The following is a 22,617-nucleotide window of genomic DNA, read 5'->3' on the forward strand; positions in this document are numbered from 1 at the left end:
TATTTTAATTATAGGCTAATTACTTTACAATATTGTATTGGTTTTGCCATACATCAACATGAATCTGCCACAGGTGTACACGTGTTCCCAATCCTGAACCCCCCTCCCACCTCCTATGTGGTGCTCTTTTTAAAGTGCCTGGCACATATAAAGTGCTCAGTAAGTATTTTCTACTAGTATTAACAATAAATAAGACTGTATGATTATTTACAGACCTGGTGTAAAAAGCTGCCTCAATTGTGTTATTTTCTTTGTTGAGCTTTTGTATATTTTAGAAGCCCTTACCCAACTTCCATAAATTTTGTGATAATTAGTTAAATGAAAACACATCAAATCACTTTGAAATGCATAAAACACTATGTAATGAAAGATTGAATAATTATGTAAAAGGCATCATCTTGAGTTTTATTTATACTGCATCTTTGAAATAAGCACCATATTTTCCTTTAGAAGATATTACTGCTTCTAGAGAAACAAACATAAATGGTGCCCAAACCCTCTACTGAGTAGTTTTAGGCAATGGCATTTATCAAGATACTACAGGTCAGTAAAAGCACAGAGACTCAAATCAAACTTCACATCTCAGGGTCAGGCCAGCTTTGTAATTTGGTAAGTAAGCCTTTGATTATTCAAGGATCTTCTAATTTGTAGAATGCACTAGCACAACAAAGAGAAAATCTTACATGCAGGCTATTTTGCAAAATAGGATATTAAAATGTAATTTTCTTTAGAAGAAAAAAATAAAACTAATTGTCTTTTCTGATAAGTGTTTCTAGCCAAATTAAAACTAATTTGGGGGTGTGCATACAGATGTTCCCATTTTATGTTGACCTTCTAGTCAAGTACTGCTTCTAGTCAAGCACTGTTGAATAAGAGAGGGAATGTGTTTTAAATGTATTTTCTTACACTCAGAACTTATAAGAACCTAGTCTTTGCAGGCTTCCTTTTTTTTTTTTTTTCAACCACATAGTCCTGTTATCTCTCTAAATTGAGTCTCAGGTGATTTTGTGCTTGGATCCCCTGGGTCAGTGATGGGGAGCGAGATCTGACCCCTGAGGCTTCCTGTTCTGGAAACCTGGCTCTGCTGATACGGGCTGAGTGTTGGACTGGGGGTTAGGGGGTAAAGAGGAACCAAGCTGTTTCTTCCAACAGCCAACTTGCCTCCTGCACCTTCTTAGTCAGGAGCTATGTCTCTTCCATGCTCCACTTCCCACCACTGTTGCCTGCATGATTGCAGCTCTCATCAGGTAATCCAAGACTCTTATTTTATAGCAGCAACTCCTGATCCTTGTGACCCTCCTGCTCAAGGTTGGTATGGCTTACCCCTGTTGCTAATTTCTGGGTTGCCTCATTTTTCTCTGGTTGGCTTCATCTATCCCTTCCATCATCTGTTTTATGATTTAATCAGTTCCCTGTGTTAGAACCCAACATTAAAGTATTATAGGTGAATACAGTTTTCCTTGACTGGAACCTGATTGGCCCAAGATCTAACACAGGCCTCCTAGTTAACTGAATTCTCAGGCACATGACACTGTTGAAAGCACAACTCCTCTGTATCCATCACAAAGGTCTCATAGGCCTTTCTGTAGCATGAACTTCTGAGGTCACTCTTCCCTTCACAGCACTTTTCCTTTAGTTAAATGACAGCTCTACCTCGAGACTGCTCTGCACCATGTATCTGAGATGAAGTCAGAGAAAAAGTAATTTTCTTTATTTCTGCTAACATCAGAGTCACAAGAACCTCAGCCACAAGACTGTTCTAAACCAATACAATATTTTAAATTAATTAGCCTCCAATTAAAATAAATAAATTTAAATTAAAAAAAAAAAAAGAAGAAGAAGAACCTCAGCCATTACACTTGTTAGCCCAGCCTGACTCCTTCTTCAGGTTATGTCCCTGAAATTCACTTATAGGTAGTGGTTTTCTCAGACATTATTACCCTTTCTAGAGAATCATAAAGGATGATAGAGCCTATAGATAATTTTAATGTATCTGAAAATGAATATTTTCATGTATCTGACTAGAATATGCATCTGTTAGATGTTACCACTCTAAAACTATATCCCTTCTTTCTTTTCAAGAAAGTAACTTTGGGCCACTTAACAAATCCATATCTTAAATTGATTTTAGGGAGTTTAAATTAGCTCTATAATTATTCTCTTACTCCAGAGGTATCAAGCTAGGGTTATATGTTCAGGTATTTATTAAACTTATTTTGGACTCTGAACATTTAAACATGCATTAATGCTGAGTTTCTAAAAATATCATTTTATAAATTTTTTTTGCATTTCCACCTACACTCCATCCTAACGCAATACATGTGTTGCTCCCCCTAAATGAAATGATATTCTTTTTCCTTCTATTTTCTTTTGTTGCGCTATGAATTCTCAATCAAATAACCATCTTTCCAGGAGTATGCTCTGAATTTTCTTACACACTTGACCCCTGTTCGTGCCCCCAAATAATTTGTGTGAAATATATTTGTTTCTATCTCAAATTAGATTTCAAAGTTCTCTAATGAAAGAACTATGTTTCATCTTTGTAGATGCTCTGTTACTTTCTTGGTGCTTCAGTTTAGTTCAGACACTTAGTAGTGTCAGATTCTTTACGACTCCATAGACAGTAGCACGCCAGGCCTCCCTGTTCATCACCAACACCCGGAGTTTATCCAAACTCGTATCCATTTACTTGGTGATGTGATCCAACCATCTCATCCTCTGTCATCCCCTTCTCCCGCCTTCAATCTTTCCCAGCATGAGGGTCTTTTCAAATGAGTCAGCTCTTCACATCAGGTGGCCAAAGTATTAGAGTTTCAGCCTCAACATCAGTCTTTTCAAAGAACACTCAGGACTGATCTTCTTTAGGATGGACTGGTTGCATCTCATTGCAGCCCAAGGGACTCTCAAGAGTCTTCTCCAACACCACAGTTCAAAACTATCAATTCTTCGGCACTCAGCTTTCCTTATAGTCCTACTCTCACATCCATGCATAACTACTGGAAAAACCATAGCCTTGACTATATGGACCTTTTTTGGTCAAGTAATGTTTCTACATTTTTAAAATTTTATTTTATTTAACTTTACAATATTGTATTGGTTTGCCATATAGCAAAATGAATCTGTCACAGGTATACATGTGTTTCCCATCCTGAACCCTTCACCCTCCCCATACCATCCCTCTGGGTCGTCCCAGTGCACCAGCCCCAAGTATCCAGTATCGTGCATTGAACCTGGACTGGCAACTCATTTCATATATGATATTATATATATTTCAATGTCATTCTCCCAAATCACCCTACCCTCTCCCTCTCCCACAGAGTCCATAAGACTGTTCTATACATCAGTGTCTCTTTTGCTGTCTCGTATACAGGGTTATTGTTACCATCTTTCTAAATTCCATATATATGCGTTAGTATACTGTATTGGTGTTTTTCTTTCTGGCTTCTTCACTCTGTATAATAGGCTCCAGTTTCATCCACCTCATTAGAACTGATTCAAATGTATTCTTTTTAATGGCTGAGTAATACTCCATTGTGTATATATACCACTACTTTCTTATCCATTCATCTGCTGATGGACATCTAGGTTGCTTCCATGTCCTGGCTATTATAAACAGTGCTGTGATGAACATCGAGGTACATGTGTCTCTTTCCCTTCTGGTTTCCTCAGTGTGTATGTGCCTCAGTGGGATTGCTGGATCATAAGGCAGTTCTATTTTCAGTTTTTTAAGGAATCTCCACACTGTTCTCCATAGTGGCTGTATTAGTTTGCATTCCCACCAACAGTGTAAGAGGGTTCCCTTTTCTCCACACCCTCTCCAGCATTTATTGTTTGTAAACTTTTGGATTGCAGCCATTCTGACTGGCGTGAAATGGTACCTCATAGTGGTTTTGATTTGCATTTCTCTGATAATGAGTAATGTTAAGCATCTTTTCAGGTGTTTGTTAGACATCTGTATATCTTCTTTGGAGAAATGTCTATTTATTTCTTTGGCCCATTTTTTGATTGGATCATTTATTTTTCTGGAGTTTAGCTGTAGGAGTTGCTTGTATATTTTTGAGATTAGTTGCTTGTCATTTGCTTCATTTGCTATTATTTTCTCCCATTCTGAAGACTGTCTTTTCATCTTGCTTATAGTTTCCTTTGTTGTGCAAAAGCTTTTAAGTTTAATTAGGTCCCATTTGTTTATTTTTGCTTTTATTTCCAATATTCTGGGAGGTGGGTCATAGAGGATCCTGCTGTGATGTATGCCAGAGAGTGTTTTGCCTATGTTCTCCTCTAGGAGTTTTATAGTTTCTGGTCTTACATTTAGATCTTTAATCCATTTTGAGTTTATTTTTGTGTATGGTGTTAGAAAGTGCTTTAGTCTCCTTCTTTTAAAAGTGGTTGACCAGTTTTCCCAGCACCACTTGTTAAAGAGATTGTCTTTAATCCATTGTATATTCTTGCTTCCTTTGTCAAAGATAAGGTGTCCATATGTGCGTGGATTTATCTCTGGGCTTTCTATTTTGTTCCATTGATCTATATTTCTGTCTTTGTGCCAGTACCATACTGTCTTGATAACTGTGGCTTTGAAGTAGAGCCTGAAGTCAGGCATGTTGATTCCTCCAGTTCCATTCTTCTTTCTCAAAATAGCTTTGGCTATTCGAGGTTTTTTGTGTTTCCATACAAATTGTGAAATTATTTGTTCTAGCTCTGTGAAGAATACCGTTGGTAGCTTGATAGGGATTGCATTGAATCTATAAATTGCTTTGGATAGTATACTCATTTTCACTATATTGATTCTTCCAATCCATGAACATGGTATAATTCTCCATCTATTAGTGTCCTCTTTGATTTCTTATACCAGTGTTTTATAGGTCTTTTTTATAGGTTTTATAGGTTTTATAGGTTTATATATAGGTCTTTAGATTCTTTAGGTAGATATATTCCTAAGTATTTTATTCTTTTCATTGCAATGGTGAATGGAATTGTTTCCTTAATTTCTCTTTCTATTTTCTCATTATTAGTGCATAGGAATGCAAGGCATTTCTTTGTGTTCATTTTATATCCTGCAACTTTACTATATTCATTGATTAGTTCTAGTGATTTTCTGGTGGAGTCTTTAGGGTTTTCTATGTAGAGGATCATGTCATCTGCAAACAGTGAGAGTTTTATTCTTCTTTTCCAATTTGGATTCCTTTTATTTCTTTTTCTGCTCTGATTGCTGTGGCCAAAACTTCCAAAACTATGTTGAATAGTAATGGTGAAATTGGGCACCCTTCTCTTGTTCCTGATTTTCGAGGAAATGCTTTCAATTTTTCACCATTGAGGATAAAGTTTACTGTGGGTTTGTCATATATAGCTTTTATTATGTTGAGGTATGTTCCTTCTATTCCTGCTTTCTGGAGAGTTTTGATCATAAATGGATGTTGAATTTTGTCAAAGGCTTTCTCTGCATCTATTGAGATAATCATATGGTTTTTATTTTTCATTTTGTTAATGTGGTATATTACATTGATTGATTTGCAGATGTTGAAGAATCCTTGCATCCCTGGGATCAAGCCCTCTTGGTCATGGTGTATGATCTTTTTAATGTGTTGTTGTATTCTGATTACTAGAATTTTGTTAAGGATTTTTGCATCTATGTTCATCAGTGATATTGGCCTGTAGTTTTCTTTTTTTGTGGGATCTTTGTCAGGTTTTGGTATTAGGGTGATGGTGGCCTCATAGAATGTGTTTGGAAGTTTACCTTCCTCTGCAATTTTCTGGAAGAGTTTGAGTAGGATAGGTGTTAGCTCTTCTCTAAATTTTTGGTAGAATTCAGCTGTGAAGCCGTCTGGACCTGGGCTTTTGTTTGCTGGAAGATTTGTGATTACAGTTTCAATTTCCGTGCTTGTGATGGGTCTGTTAAAATTTTCTATTTCTTCCTGGTCCAGTTTTGGAAAGTTGTAGTTTTCTAAGAATTTGTCCATTTCTTCCCCGTTGTCCATTTTATTGGCATATAAATGCTGATAGTATTCTCTTATGATCTTTTGAATTTCTGTGTTGTCTGTTTTGATCTCTCCATTTTCATTTCTAATTTTATTGATTTGGTTTTTCTCTCTTTGTCTCTTGATGAGTCTGGCTAATGGTTTGTCAATTTTATTTATCCTTTCAAAGAACCAGCTTTTGGCTTTGTTGATTTTTGCTATGGTCTCTTTTGTTTCTTTTGCATTTATTTCTCCCATAATTTTTAAGATTTCTTTCCTTCTACTAACCCTGGGGTTCTTCATTTCTTCCTTTTCTAGTTGTTTTAGGTGTAGAGTTTGGTTATTTATTTGACTTTTTTCTTGTTTCTTGAGGTGTGCCTGTATTGCTATGAACTTTCCCCTTAGGACTGCTTTTACCATGTCCCACAGGTTTGGGGTTGTTGTGTTTTCATTTTCATCCGTTTCTATGCAAATTTTGATTTCTTTTTTGATTTCTTCTGTGATTTGTTGGTTATTCAGCAGCGTGTTGATCAGCTTCCATATGTTGGAATTTTTAATAGCTTTTCTCCTGTAATTGAGATCTAATCTTACTGCATTGTGGTCAGAAAAGATGCTTGGAATGATTTCTATTTTTTTGAATTTACCAAGGCTAGACTTATGGCCCAGGATGTGATCTATCCTGGAGAAGGTTCCATGTGCGCTTGAGAAAAAGATGAAATTCATTGTTTTGTTGTGAAATGTCCTATAGATATCAATTAGGTCTAACTGGTCTATTGTATCATTTAAAGTTTGTGTTTCCTTGTTAATTTTCTGTTTAGTTGATCTATCTATAGGTGTGAGTGGGGTATTAAAGTCTCCCACTATTATTGTGCTATTGTTAATTTCTCCTTTCATACTTGTTAGCATTTGTCTTACATATCACGGTGCTCCTATGTTGGGGGCATATATATTTATAATTGTTATATCTTCTTCTTGGATTGATCCTTTGATCATTATGTAGTGACCTTCTTTGTTGCTTTTCACAGCCTTTGTTTTAAAGTCTATTTTATGTGATATGAGTATTGCTACTCCTGCTTTCTTTTGGTCCCTCTTTGCATGGAAAATATTTTTCCAGCCCTTCACTTTCAGTCTGTATGTGTCCCCTGTTTTGAGGTGGGTCTCTTGTAGACAACATATGTAGGGGTCTTGTTTTTGTATCCATTCAGCCAGTCTTTGTCTTTTGGTTGGGGCATTCAACCCATTTATGTTTAACGTAATTATTGATAAGTATGATCCCATTGTCATTTACTTTACTGTTTTAGGTTCGAATTTATACACGCTTTTTGTGTCTCCTGTCTAGAGAATAGCCTTTAGCATTTGTTGGAAAGCTGGTTTGGTGGTGCTGAATTCTCTCAGCTTTTGCTTATCTGAAAAGCTTTTGATTTCTCCTTCATACTTGAATGAGATCCTTGCTGGGTACAATAATCTTGGCTGTAGGTTATTTTCTTTCATCACTTTAAGTATGTCTTGCCATTCCCTCCTGGCTTGAAGAGTTTCTATTGAAAGATCAGCTGTTATCCTTATGGGAATTCCCTTGTGTGTTATTTATTGTTTTTCCCTTGCTGCTTTTAATATTTGTTCTTATGTTTGATCTTTGTTTATTTGATTAATATGTGTCTTGGGGTGTTTTGCCTTGGGTTTATCCTGTTTGGGACTCTCTGGGTTTCTTGGACTTGAGTGATTATTTCCTTCCCCATTTTAGGGAAGTTTTCAACTATTATCTCCTCAAGTATTGTCTCATGGTCTTTCTTTTTGTCTTCTTCTTCTGGGACCCCTATGATTCGAATGTTGTAGCATTTAATATTGTCCTGGAGGTCTCTGAGATTGTCCTCATTTCTTTTAATTCGTTTTTTTCCCCTCTCTTATTCATTTATTTCTACCATTCTATCTTCTAATTCACTAATCCTATATTCTTCCTCTGTTATTCTACTATTTGTTGCCTCTAGAGTGTTTTTGATCTCATTTATTGCATTATTCGTTATATATTGACTCTTTTTTATTTCTTCTAGGTCCTTGTTAAACCTTTCTTGAATCTTCTCAATCCTGTCTCCAGGGTATTTATCTGTGATTCCATTTTGATTTCAATATTTTGGATCAATTTCACAATCATTATTTGGAATTCTTTATCAGGTAGATTCCCTATCTCTTCCTGTTTTGTTTGGTTTGGTGGGCATTTATCCTGTTCCTTTACCTGATGTGTATTTCTCTGTCTCTTCATGTTGTTTAAATTGCTGAGTTTGGGTTGTCCTTTCTGTATTCTGGCAGTTTGTGGAGGTCACTTTTTTGTGGTGTTTCCTTGCTGTGTGTGGGTTTGTACAGGTGGCTCGTCAAGATTTCTTGGTTAGGGAAGCGTGTGTCGGTGTTCTTGTGGGTGGAGCTGGATTTCTTCTCTCTGGAGTGCAATGAAGTGTCCAGTAATGAGTTCTGAGATGTCTATGGTTTTGGGGTGACATTGGGCAGCCTGTACATTGAAACTCAGGGCTGTGTTCCTGTATTGCTGGAGAATTTGCTTGGTATGTCTTGCCCTGGAACTTGTTGGCCCTTGTGTGGTGCTTGATTTCAGTACAGATATGGAGGCATTTGATGAGCTCCTGTCAATTAATGTTACCTGGCGTCAGAGTTTGGATTTAAGCCTCCTGCTTCCTGTTATTGGTCTTATTTTTACAGTAGTCTCAAAACTTTTCCTTCTATACAGCACCATTGATAAAACATCTAGGTTAAAGGTGAAAAGTTTCTCCACCGTGAGGGTCACCCAGAGAGGTTCAAAGCGTTACATGGAGAAGAGAAGAGGGAGGAGGGAGTTAGAGGTGATCTGAATGAGATGAGGTGGAAATCTGTATGCAAGTGAAGAAGAAACAGTTAGAACTGGACATGGAACAACAGACTGCTTCTAAATTGGGAAAGGAGTAAGTCAAGGCTGTATATTGTCACCCAGCTTATTTAACTTATATACAGAGTATATCATGATGAAGCACAAGCTGGAATCAAGATTGCCGGGAAAAATATCAATAACCGCAGATACGCAGTTATCACTACCATTATGGCAGAAAGCAAAGAAAAGCTAAAGAGCCTCTTGATGAAAGTGAAAGAGGAGAATGATAATGTTGGCTTAAAACTCAACACTCAAGAAACTAAGATCATGATCAGGCCCCATCACTTCATGGCAAATAGATGGGGAAACAATGGAAACAGTGAGAGACTTTATATCTTGGGGCACCAAAATCACTGCAGATGGTGGCTGCAGCCATGAAATTAAAAGAAGCTTGCTCCTTGGAAGAAATCTATGACCAACCAAGGCAGCATATTATAAAGCAAAGACATTAATTTGCTGAAAAAAGGTCCATCTAGTCAAAGCTATGGTTTTTCCAGTAGTCATTTATGGATGTGAAAGTTGGACTATAAAGAAATCTGAGTGCCAAAGAATTGATGCTTTTGAACTGTGTTGTTGGAGAAGTCTCTTGAGAGTCCCTTGGACTTCAAGGAGATCAAACCAGTCAATCCTAAAGGAAATCAACCCTGAATGTTCATTGGAAGGACTGATGCTAAAGCTGAAACTCTTATACTTTGGCCACCTGATGTGAAGAACTGACTCATTAGAAAAGACCCTGATGCTCGGAAATATTGAAGGCAGGAGGAGAATGGCATGAGAGAGAGTGAGATCGTCGGATGGCATCACCAACTTGATGGGTATGAGTTTGAGTAAACTCTGGGAGTTGGTGATTGACAGGGCAGCCTGGCATGCTGCAGTCCACAGGGTCACAGAGTTGGACATGACTCAGTAACTGACCTGATTGAACTGATCATATTTTCATTCCCAGTTTAAAAACTTAAGTAACCTCCCATTTTTATCAAATTAAATCCCCTAGTTTGACTTTCAAGGCTTAATACTAACCCATCTTTAAATAGCGTTGATATAATTACTTGTTACAACTCAGTGGAAGAAATTCCAAGTACATTTATCTGATAATGAAACTTGGCTCACCCTCCCCCTTTTAAAAAATATTTTTGATCCTTCCCCCTTGTCCCTGATGTGGGTTAGGTACCCCTCCCCTTCCAGATGTCTCCAGCAAATTCATCAGAGAAAGGATACTTTGTTGTCACATTTTGCTTATCTGTCCATATCCCCCATTAGAATATGTCTGCTTTGGGCAGAAACACCTTCAATTCATATTTTTTTAATTTATTTATTTTAATTGGCGGCCAATTACTTTACAATTTTGTATTGGTTTTGCCATACATCAACATGAGTCCTCCATGGGTGTACACGTGTTCCCCATCCTGAACCCCCCTCCCACCTGCCTCCCCATGCCATCCCTCTGGGTCATACCAGTGCTCAAATGTCTACTAAAGTGTTGCCATGTCAGAAATGATGAAAAATGACTGTTGAATAAATGACATTTATAGTATTATGCATTGTGTTTCTGGTGCCAAAAATGTACTGATGCCTCACTTCTAGGTAAAATACTTCCTTTCTCTCCTTCTTTTTATATTTCTTCCCACTTATAGTGTAACTTCAGATGCTCATCAGAAAAAGCAAGAGACATGGCTTGGGGCTCCTAACATGAATCAAAATAATTTGTTTCTAAATCAATATTGTCTCCCCTTAAAGAGTCTCAAAGGCCAAAGAATCAAATGAGACAAATATGCAGTATATGCAGAACTCTGACATAAGACTTAATCACTCAGTTCAACCCTAGAAACATGCACCAAACTCCAAGATGTCATTCTTTGGGACAGTTTTATTCTCTGTGTATTGAGCTTCAGCTATTCCCTCTTGGTGATATAATGAAATCTCTTTTCCTGCTCCCCGTACTTACCACTGTCTTCTGGCAAATTTGTTCTCAAAACCAATGCCTGAGGACACCCTAAGATAGAAAACATACTCAATTGGAATCTATTCTACATTTCCTCATTTTAGGTGTCATTTTACATTTACTGTCACCCACAGGAATATGCAGCACTGTTGCCATAATTCAACACATTGTTTCATGTGACAAATTTTCCCCAATGCCTTTCTTAAACACATACTTCTTATTTGGTTCCAGGTAATTTCCTCAAAAGGCAATCATGTTCACCATGGAAAAGATTGGACCCTCCATTAGTTGGAGTTGGGGACCTTCACCAGAAAGCAGTCATTCACCTCTGTTTTGGCTCTTCCTTTTACTGCTTTTGAACTGTGTTGTTGGAGAAGACTCTTGAGATTACCTTGGACTGCAAGGAGATCCAACCAGTCAATCCTAAAGGAAATCAGCCCTGAACATTCATTGGAAGGAATGATGCTGAAGCTGAAACTCCAATACTTTGGCCACCTGATGTAAAGAGCTGACTCATTGGAAAAGACCCTGATTCTGGGAAAGATTGAAGTCGGGAGGAGAAGGGGACAACAGAGGATGAGATGGTTGGATGGCATCACTGGCCTGATGGACATGAGTTTGGATGGACATCGAGGAGATGGTGATGGACAGGGAAGCCTGGCATGCTGCAATCCATGGGGTCCCAAAGAGTCGGACATGACTGAGTGACTGTGCTAAACTTTACTGCTTAAATTTACTTTGGTTCAAGAATGATCTACTTTTACCATACAGTATATACTGTAGAATTTGAAACTAAATGTTTTTAAAATATACACATGTGTACATTTCTTTCTACTAATCTGATTTCTTACCAGCTCAATAGAATGCTTAACAACTAGTTTAAGAAGCAAGATTAAGAAAGTAGAAATAGCTGAATTTTTCAGTTGCCATCTCATTTTATAGACCATTATATCACTAAAAAGTTTTGTTATCCCTCTGAATTGATGTAAGTTATTTTTAAAATCCTGCTGAGTGTTTTTAAATGAGTATTGACACACAAAGCTGTAGATGAAAATATTACTTGAGAAAAATCATAAGCTTTAGTGATATGGAACCACTACAAGACTGTATTTGACAAAGCAAGATCTATAAAAATATATTTCTATTGACTGTGGTTAAAAATATCCCCTTTGTGGATCACAGCCTTGTCAGGGCAAATGGATTTGCATAACTCAATGAAGTTATGAGCCATGCAATGCAAGATCACCCAAGACTGGTGGGTCATAGTGGAGAGTTCTGACAAAACATAATCCACTAGAAATGCTGTGCTAAGTTGCTTCAGTCATGTCTAACTCTTTGTGACCCTAAGGACTGTTGCCCACCAGGCTCCTCTGTCCAAGGGTTTCTCCAGGAAAGAACTAAAGTGGGTTGTTGTACCCTCCTCCAGGGGTATCATCCCAACTCAGGAATCAAATTTGCATGTCTTACATTTTCTACATTGGCAAGCGAATTTTTACCACTAGCACCACTAGGAAACCCTGTTCACTAGAGGAAGGAATGGCAACCCACTCCAGTATTCTCTCCACAAAGCCCCCATGAACAGTGTAAAAGGCAAAAGATATTACACCAGAAGATGAGCCCCCCTCCACCCCAGGCCAAAAGGAGTCCTATATGTTACTGGGGAAGAGCATAGGGCAATTACTAATAGCTCCATAAAGAATTAAGAGACTTTGCCAAAGTGGAAGCAATACTGTGTTGTGGATGTATCTGGTGGTGAAAGTCTGATGCTATAAAGAACATCTTTGCCTAGGAACCTTAAATGTTAAGTCAAGGTATATTGGACATTGTTAAGTAGAACATGACAAGAGTGCACATCAACATCTTAGGAATCAGTGAACTAAAACGGATGGAAATGGGTGAATTTAATTCAGAGGACCATTATATCTACTACTGTGGGCAAGAATCCTTTAGAAGTGGAATAGCTCTCCTAGTCAACAAAAGATTCTGAAATGCAGCATTTGTGTGTGGTCTCAAAAATGACAGAATGATCTCAGTTCATATACAAGATAAGCCATTCAACATCCCAGTAAGTCTATGCCCCAACTACCAATGCTGAAGAAGTTGAAGTTGAATGGTTCTAAGATCTACAATACCTTCTTGAACTAACACCAAAAAAAGATCATAGGGATTGGATGCAAAAGTAGGAAGTCAAGAGACACCTGGAGTAACAGGTAAGTTTGTCCTTGTAGTACAAAACAAAACAGGGCAAATGTTAACAGAGTTTCATCAAGAAACATGCTGGTCATAACAAATGCTCTCTTCCAACAATACAAGAGAGAACTCCATACATGAACATCACCAGATGGACAATAATGAAGTCAGATTGATTGTGTTCTTTGCAGCCAAAGATGGAGAAGCTCTATACAGTCAGCAAAAACAAGACCTGGACCTGACTGTGGTTCAGATCATGAGCTCCTTATTGCAAAATTCAGGCTTAAATTGAAGAAAGTAGTGAAAGCCACTAGACCACTCTGATATGACCTAAATCAAATCCCTTAGGATTATACAGTGGAGGTGATCAATAGATTCAAGGGATTAGATCTGGTAAACAGAGTGCGTGAAGAACTGGACAGAGTTTCATAACGTTGGTAACACCACAGGAAGTGGTGACCAAAGCTGTCCCCAAGAAAAAGAAATGCTTCTTGTAAAGGAAAAAGGGTTTTCTAAGGAGGCTTCTCTTGTGTCTCAGCTGGTAAAGAATCTGTCCGCAATGAGAGACACCTGGGTTCAATCCCTGGGTTGAGAAGATCCCCTCAAGAAGGGAAAGGCTACACACTCCAGTATTCTGGCCTAGAGAATTCCATGGACTGTATAGTCCATGGGGTCACAAAGAGTCTGACACAACTGAGTGACTTCCACTTCCACAAGGAGGCTTTACAAATAGCTGATTAAAGAAGAGAGGAGTTCCAGAGAATAGCAAAAAGTGATGAGAAGGCCTTCTCAAGTGAACAATACAAAAAAAAAAAAAAAAAGAGGAAAACAATAGAATGGGAAAGACTGGAGATCTCTTTAAGGAATTGGAGATACCAAGGGAACATAACATGGAAAAATGGGCACAAGAAAGGACAGAAATAGTATGGTCCTCACAGAAGCAGGAGGCATTAATCAGAGGTATAAGAATAGACAGAAGAACTATACAAAAAAGTTAATGACCTGGATAACCATGATGATGTAGTCATTCACCTAGAGTCAGACATCCTGAAATGTGAAGTCAAGTGGACCTTAAGAAGAATTACTGTGAACAAAGCTAGTGGAAATGATGGAATACCAGCTGAGATATTTCAAATCCTAAAACATGACACTGTTAAAGTGCTGCACTCACTACTGTCAGCAAGTTTGGAAAACTTAGCAGTGGCCACAGGACTGGAAAAGATCAGTTTTAATTCCAATCCCAAAGAAGTGCAATGCCAAAGAATGCTCAAACTACTGTACAATTGCACTCATTTCAATGCTAGCAAGGTAATGCTCAAAATCCTTCAAATTAGGCAGTACATGAACCAAAAACTACCAGATGCACAGAACTGAGTTTAGAAAAGGCAGAGGAACCAGAGATCAAATTGCCAACATTCGTTAGATCATAGAAAAAGTAAGGGAATTCCAGATAAACATCTATTTCTGCTTCATTGACTATGCTAGAACATTTGACTGTTTCAATCACAACATACTGTGGAAAATTCTTGAAGAGCTGGGAGAACCAGACCACCTTACCTGTCTCCCAAGAAACCTGTATACAGGTCAGGAAGCAACAGTTAGAACTGAACATGGAACAGTCTGGTTCAGTATTGGGAATGGAGTATGATGAGGCTGTATATTGTCACCATGCTTATTTAATTTCTATGCCAAGCACCTCATGTGAAATGCCTGGCTGGATAAATCACAAGCTTGAATCAAAATTGCCAGGAGAAATATCAACAACCCAGATAAGCAGATGATACCACTCCAATTCAGAAAGTGAAGAGGAATTCTTGATGAGGGTGAAAGATAAGAGTGAAAAGGCTGGCTTAAAAATGGACATTCAAAAAAGTAAGATCATGGCAAACAGTAACATCACTTCATGGCAAATAGATGGGGAAAAAGTGGAAGCAGTGACAAAATTTATATTCTTGGACTCCAAAATCACTGCAGATGGTGACTGCAGCCATAAAATGAAAAGACATTTGCTCTTTGGAAGGAAAGCTATGACAATCCCAGACAGTGTGTTAAAAAGAAGAAATGTCCCTTTACTGACAAATATCCATATAGTCAAAGCTATGGTTTTTCTAGTGGTCATGTATGGATGTGAGAATTAGACCATAAAGAAGGCTGCTATTGCTATTGCTAAGTCACTTCAGTCGTGTCAGACTCTGTGTGAACCCACAGACGGCAGCCTACCAGGCTCCCCCGTACCTGGGATTCTCCAGGCAAGAACACTGGAGTGGGTTGCCATTTCCTTCTCCAATGCATGAAAGCGAAAAGTGAAAGTGAAGTCGCTCAGTCGTGTTTGACTTAGCGACCCCATGGACTGAAGCCTACCAGGCTCCTCCATCCATGGGATTTTCTAGGCAAGAGTACTGGAGTGGGGTGCCATTGCCTTCTCCAAAGAAGGCTGAGCACTAAACAATTGATGCTTTTCAGTTGTAGTGCTGGATAAGACTCTCAAGAGTCCTTTGAACTGTGAGGAGGTCAAACTAGTCAATCCTAAAGGAAATCATCCTTGAATATTCACTACAAGGAGTGATGCTGAAACTGAAGCTCCAATAATTTGGCCACCTGATGCAAAGAGTTGACTCACTGGAAAAGAGTCTGATGTTGGGAATAATTGAAGGTAACAGGAGAAGGGGGCAGCAGTAGATGAGATTGTTAGAAAGCATCATCAACTCGATGGACACGAATTTGAGCAAACTACGAGAGATAGTGAAGGACAGGGAAGACTGGTATGCTGCAGTCCATGGGTCACAGAGTCAGACATGACTTAGTGACTGAACAACAATAGCAAAAAATAATATGGAATTTTATATGAAATTTGGTAATTTATTAAATAACTTAGGTAATGCTTTTCAGTAAAGTTAATTTTCACTATTCCTTTTATCTTGTTTTTTATACATATCTTTATTCATAGATTTTTTGTGCTGTGCTTTAAAATTCAGCTTTATAACAACAAAGTTTTGCAGCATTGTCATTTATCGGTCAGTCTCAGAATGTACAAGCCTCTTTAAAACAAATGTAGACCTAATGCCCCAGAATCCAATTGCCCTTATTTTTGTATCCATTCAGTATGTCTGTGTCATTTTTTATGGGGGTGTTTAATCCATTTATGTTTGAAGTGCTTATTGATATATATGTATCTATTAGTGGGCTCCCCAGAAGGCCCTAGTGGTAAAGAATCCATTTGCCAGTGCAGGAGATGCAAGAGAAGTGGATTCAATCCCTGGGTCAGAAAGACCCCCTAAGGAAGAAAATGGCAATCCACTCCAGGATTATTGCTTGGAAAATTTAATGGATAGATGAATCTGGAGGGTTATAGTCCATGGGGTCATAAAGAGTCAGACAGGACTGAGCACACAGTGCATGTACTTACTGTCATTTTCTTAATTGTTTTTATTTTGTTTTTGTAGGCTTTTTTCTTCCTTTGTGTTTCATGCAGAGAGAAGTCGCTTCTGATCAGGGAAGCAAGGTTCCACAAGCAGTTTATTATGGTAATAAAAGGGGATTAAAACAAACAAGCAAAAGCAAGAAGCAAAATGAAACCCACAAAAGATAAAAACAAAATCAGACAAATAGAAACAAAAATAAAGTAATACACACACACGCACATGAAACCAAAAGCATCCAAAGAAAATAAAGTACAAGAGAGTGACCCAGCTAGCAAATGAAAGAAAAAATGCTATCATCAATTAAAAACAAAGCTAAGTAAAACACAAAACAGAAAATAAGAGACTAGAGTGTCAATTGAGGGATAAAGCAAAGAAAATAAAAGAAACAAACATGGTGGGAAAAAAATAGAAAAACAAAGATAAATAGACATGTATAAAAAGATTTATACATAATAAAAGGGAAAACTGCAAGAAGAAAATAAATAAAAACTATAAAAAGAAAGACAAAAAGCAAAAACAAAACCACAGAAAGCCAAACCAGAAGTAGAAGTATATAAAAGAAACAAAATGTGTGATTAAAAATAATTCCCAATAGCCTAGAGATAATAATGTAAAGAGCAACCACAACAACAAAGAAAAAAAGAATAGGGAAAAAAAAAAAAACAGAATCAACTGCAAAACAAATCAAAACATAAAAAATGATAAATGTTTTTCTCAGGTCTCAGTGTCCTTTCCCCCACTGTGAGCCATAGCCTACTTCCACCTACCTAGGAGTCCCTCCAGTACTGAGGAAGATTGGTCTGTGAACCTACTGTGAGGACAGCTCAGACTCGACTCTTTTCCTACATTTGTATGTACTTGCTTCCAACATCCATAGCTGCCAGAGCTAGAGTGTTATCTTTTGTGGGAACACTCATTGTCCTTTTATATATTCCATAGACACAGAGTCTACCTAGTTGATCATGTGGATTTAATCTGCATCTTGTACAACTGGTGGATCCCTTCCTTAGTTGTTCCACCCCTGGAACTCATTTGTTGTTTATGGGGGTCATCTATAGGAATTTATGGGGGCATGGGGGTTTATGTGGGTAATCTATAGGAATTCACACTCAAAGCTGCCATAGAGGGTTGGGTCTGCCCCAGTGAGCTCCATTCATGGAAGTGGTGTGGCTGTTTGGATCATGGGGACTTCAGCAGTGCCAGGTACACAGGGAAGTCAATGGCTATGGGTGCAGGAAATATGGCTCTATAAGGAGTCTTTTCTAGCCTCTGCAGCTGGCACTCAAGGGTCTCCATGGCTGGTCTTTCTCTATTGCTTGACACATCAGGCACTAAAAAGTCTACCCTCACTGGGGTCTTCCTCCATTGATCAACTGCCCATAACTGGCATGTGGGGAGAGAGAGGCTATAATAGTGATTTCATTCCCCATTGTGACTCAGCAGTAGCACTCTACCTCCATGGCCACCTGGGTTTCCTCAAAATGCATTCCCCACTGCAAATTTCCACCCTACCATCCCCTCGTGCCCTCTGCCCACATCAACAGCAGTCCTCACCCTGAGATTTCTTTCCAATCCATATGCTCCAGCCCCAAGTCACCATGCCCACCAGTTGACTCCGGTCCCTGTCTGTTGTAAGTAGGGCCACAGCATAGATCCTCTATGTGGTTCTCACACCATTCAGACTGTCACAAATCAGTTGCATCACTCTCTGACAGCCTCAAATGCTTCCCTTCTCTCCCATCCAATTGGTCCTGATGTGAGAATCTCTCCTCTGCTTCAGCTTCCAGGTTGTACCTGCACCACCCCCAGGTACAGGTCCAATTCCACTCACTCTGCTCTTCCTTCTCCCTTCTTCCTATCAAGATGTGGATGGATATATATATATTCCTTTCCAGTGGTCAGGGAGACTTGCCAGTACTCAGCTGGTTCTCTGTGACAACTTCTGCCTCTGAAGAGGTATTCTTGGTGCATCCATGAAGAGAGATGTATTCCACATTCTTCTACTCCTCCACCATCTTGTTCACTTTCCTTATTGTACTAAAAAAAAAAATATATTTCTTTCTTCTTCTTTTCTTGGCCACACTGTGCAGCATGCAGAAACTTAGTTCCCAGGTCAAAGATTGAACCCATACCCCTTGCAGTGGAGGGGCAGAGTCTTAAATATTGGACTGTCAGGGAAGTCCCTGTCTACTGTATTTTCAATTTCAGGTACTGTGTTCTTCAGTTGTTACTGGTTCTTTTTTTGTTCTCTAATTTCTTATTAAAATCTCCCTGTATTTGTCTACATTTCCCCTAATTCAGTTATCATTCTTAATACTGTTTTGGACTTTTTGTTTCATTTGTTGGTTTTTCAAGGTTTTATTTGTTTGCTATTCTTCTTTTTTGTTCTTTTGTTTGAAGAAAATTCTTCTGTCTTTTTACTTAACTTTATGAAATTAGGTAAAAAATTACCTCTCCCAGCCATGAAGGCCTGTGCTTGTGTGGGAACATCCTTATGTCATATTTATGTCTCTATAGCTTTGCTATGATATGGGACTGAAGTGTATACAGTGCATCTTTCCCTGGGTATGCTGGAGCCACTGCCTTGGTGGGGGCTTCTCTTGTGGCTCAGCTGGTAAAGAATCTGCCTGTAATGCAGGAGACCTGGGTTTGATTCCCTGGAGAAGGGAAAGGCTACCCACTCCAGTATTCTGGCCGGGAGAATTCCATGGACTGCATAGTCCATGAGGTTGCAAAGAGTCAGGCACAACTGAGGGACTTTCACTCACTCACTGCATTGGTGGAAGGCATGGCTGGACATGGAAGGGTTACAGCCAGAACAAGGTGCAAGAACAAGCCAGAACAAGGTGCTAGGGCTTCTGTTTTCAATGGCTATCACTGCTCACAGTGCTCACTACTACCGTGATCTGTGTGTGTTTCTACATTGCTCAAACTGTGTGTGAACCTGGAAATCAGAGTCTGTTGGTAAAAGCTCTATTTTCTATCTCTGAAAGCTAGTTAGTTTCACACTAGAAGTGACTTGAAAACTCTTTGGTTGCTTTTCTACTATTCAATGCAACACTTTCTTTAACCTAACAAGTGATTTTTCTGAATGAAACAGACTGCTGGAACTCCTTGTTAGGAGATCAACTCAGAGTCCATTTTACCTAACCAAGTTAATTATAGCTAGAGTACTGACTAGTCACAGAAGCTCTGCTCAAAGCACTGTTCACAAAGAAGGACCCGGTGTGTTCTGTTTGAGTCTCTACACTGCTCAGAAACATGCTGAGTGAGAATCTTGAAATCTGAGACTCTTGGCAAAGCTGTATTTAGTGCCTCTGAAAGCTAGGTAGTTGTAGACTGAAAGTTCCTTGAAAAACGTTTTGGTTGTTGTTTAATTCAGTTCCACAACTTCCTTAGTCTAACTCTTGAGTTTTTGAAAGAAACAGTTTTATTGGAACTTGGTTAGGTGGTCATCTCAAAGTACATTTTCACCAAACCAGGTTAGTTATAGTTAGAGTACTAACTATTCACACAACTCTCTGATCAAAACAGTGTTCACAAAGAAGCATCCAGTGTGTCCTGTTTAAGTCTCTACACTGTTCGGAAACATGCTATGTGTGAATCTCAAAATTGGAAACTGTTGGTTAAAGCTGTATTCTCTGCTTCTGAAAGCTAGCTAGTTGTAGACTGATTAGTTGAAAAATACAGGTTGTTTTTGTTCTATTCAGTTCAACCACTTCCTTAGTCTAACCCTTGACTATTATGAAAGGAATGGGCTTGGAAATAATTGTTAGGATGTCCTCTCAGAGTATATTTTCACTGAGCCAGGTTAGTTATAAGTATACTACTAACTAGCCACACAACTCTCTGGTCAAGTCAGTACTCTCACTGAAAGAACCAGAAGTCTTATTTCTGTCTTTGCATTCATTCATTAGGAACATTCTGTGTGTGAACAATGAAATCAGAGGCTCTAGGATAAAGCTGGGGTTTTGTTTGTTTGTTTGTTTGCCTCTGAAAGCTTAATAATCATAGAATTAAAGTTAGTTGGAGAACACTTTGGTTGCTTTTGTTGTATTATGTTCAAAATTTTTCTTAGATCAACCATTGTGTTTTCCTAAAGAAACATGCTGCTTGGAAAAATTTCTTAGGAGGTTCTCTCTAATTGCATTTTTATCCTAACCAGGTTAGTTATGAATATAATACTAGCTACTCACAGAACTATGTTCTCAAACCTGTATTCACAATGAAGGAACGTGTGTTGTGTTTGTGTCTTTGCATTCATCAGGAACACCGTGTGAATGTTGTAAAATTTTTTGGTTGCTTTCATTGTATTCATTTCAACAAATTCCTTCATCTAACCCTTGAATTTTATGTAGGAAACACACTGCATGGAACTCTTTGTTAGGAGGACATCTCAGAGTACAATTTCACCTAACCCGTAATTTTGTTACTTCTAGCATGAACCAGTCCCAAACTCTGCTTAAACCAGTGTTCCCAAGGAAGGATCCATTGTTTCCTGTTTCAGTTTCTATGCTTTTCAGAGTGAATCTTGGAATCAGAGCCTCATCAAAAAGTAGTACCATCTACTTCTGAAAGCTAGTTAGGTGCAGACTGACAGGCAATGAATACTTTGGTTTCTTTAGTTTTATTAGGTCAACAGCTTCCTCAGTCTAACACTTGAGTTGTAGGTCAGAATCACCCTGCCTGGAACTCCTTGTTAGGTCACTTTAGAGTGACCTTTCACCTACCTGTGTTACCTACCTTTAGAGTGATCTTTCACCTACCTGGGTTACTCACTAGTCACAGAACCCTCTGGTCAAACCAGTATTCTCCCTGAAGGGAGCAGTGTGCTTTGTCTGTATCTTTCATTCATCAGGAGCTTTCTGTGAGTGAGCCTTGAATGATGTTCCTCTTTGCCTAAAGCTGTATGTTCTGCCTCAGAAAGCCTGTTAGTAATAGACTAAAAGTTTGTTGAAAACCACTTTGATTGCTTTTCTTTTATTCAGTTCCACAACTTCCTTAGGCTAACCCTTGAGTGTTCCAAAAGGAAAGGGCTGCTTGGCTTGGAAATAATCATCCAAGGAGGTCATCTCTGACTGCATATTTCCCCTAACCAGGTTAGTTCTTAGTACATATAATACTAGCTACTTACAGAACTTTGTGCTCGAACCTATATTCACAATGAAGGAACCAGTGTGCTCTGTTTATGTCTTAACATTCATCAGAAACATTTTATGTATGAATGTTGTAAAACTTATTGGTTGCTTTTATTGTATTCAGTTCAACAAATCATTTCATCTAATCTTTGAGTTTTCTGAAAGAAACATGCCATTTGGAACTCCTTGTTAAGAGAACTTCTCAGAGTACACTTTCACCTAACCAGATTACTTAAAGATATAGTATGAACTAGCCTCATAATTCTGCTCTAACCAGTGTTCCCAAGGAAAGATCTGTTGTGTGCTGTTTAAGTTTCTGCACTGTTCAGAGTCATGCTGTGAGTGAATCTTGGAATCTGAGCCTCATCACTCAAGTTGTACCATCTACCTCTGAAAGCTAGTTAGTTGCAGACTCACAGGCAAAAAACACTTTGGTTTCTTTAGATTTATTCAGTTCAATGGCTTTCTTAGTCTGACACTTGAGTTTTTTATAAGAAACAGCCTCCTTTTAACTCCTTATTAGGAGTTCATCTCAGATTCCATTGCCACCTATCCAGGGTAACAGAGGTATAGTACTAAGTAGTCCCAGAATTCTGTTCAAACCAGTGTTCACAAAGAAGGATCCAGTGTGTCCTGTTCAACTCTCCACAACATTCAGAAATATGCTGTGTGTGACTCTCTGAATCCGAGCACATCACTAAAGCTATATGTCTGCCATGGAAAGCTAGGTGGGTATAGAATGCAAGTGAGATGGAGAGAACTTTGGTTTCTTTTTCTTTTTCTTTACTCAACTCAGCAACTACCTTAGTCTAACCCATGAGTGATTTGTAAGACACGTGTAAGAAAATAAAGTCTGTCACTGTTTACATAGTTTCCCCAAATATTTGTCATGGTTAAGTAGTTGAGTTTTCAATGAACCAGGCGGGCTTCCTTGGTAGCTCAGAGGGTAAAACATCTGCCTGCAATGTGGGAGAGCTGGGTTTGGTCCCTGGGTCAGGAAGATCCCCTGGAGAAGGAGATGGCAACCCACTCTAGTATTCTTGCCTGGAAAATTCCATAGATG

This window comes from Bubalus bubalis, chromosome 2, assembly GCF_019923935.1.
Source record: "Bubalus bubalis isolate 160015118507 breed Murrah chromosome 2, NDDB_SH_1, whole genome shotgun sequence".
Lineage (NCBI taxonomy): Eukaryota > Metazoa > Chordata > Mammalia > Artiodactyla > Bovidae > Bubalus > Bubalus bubalis.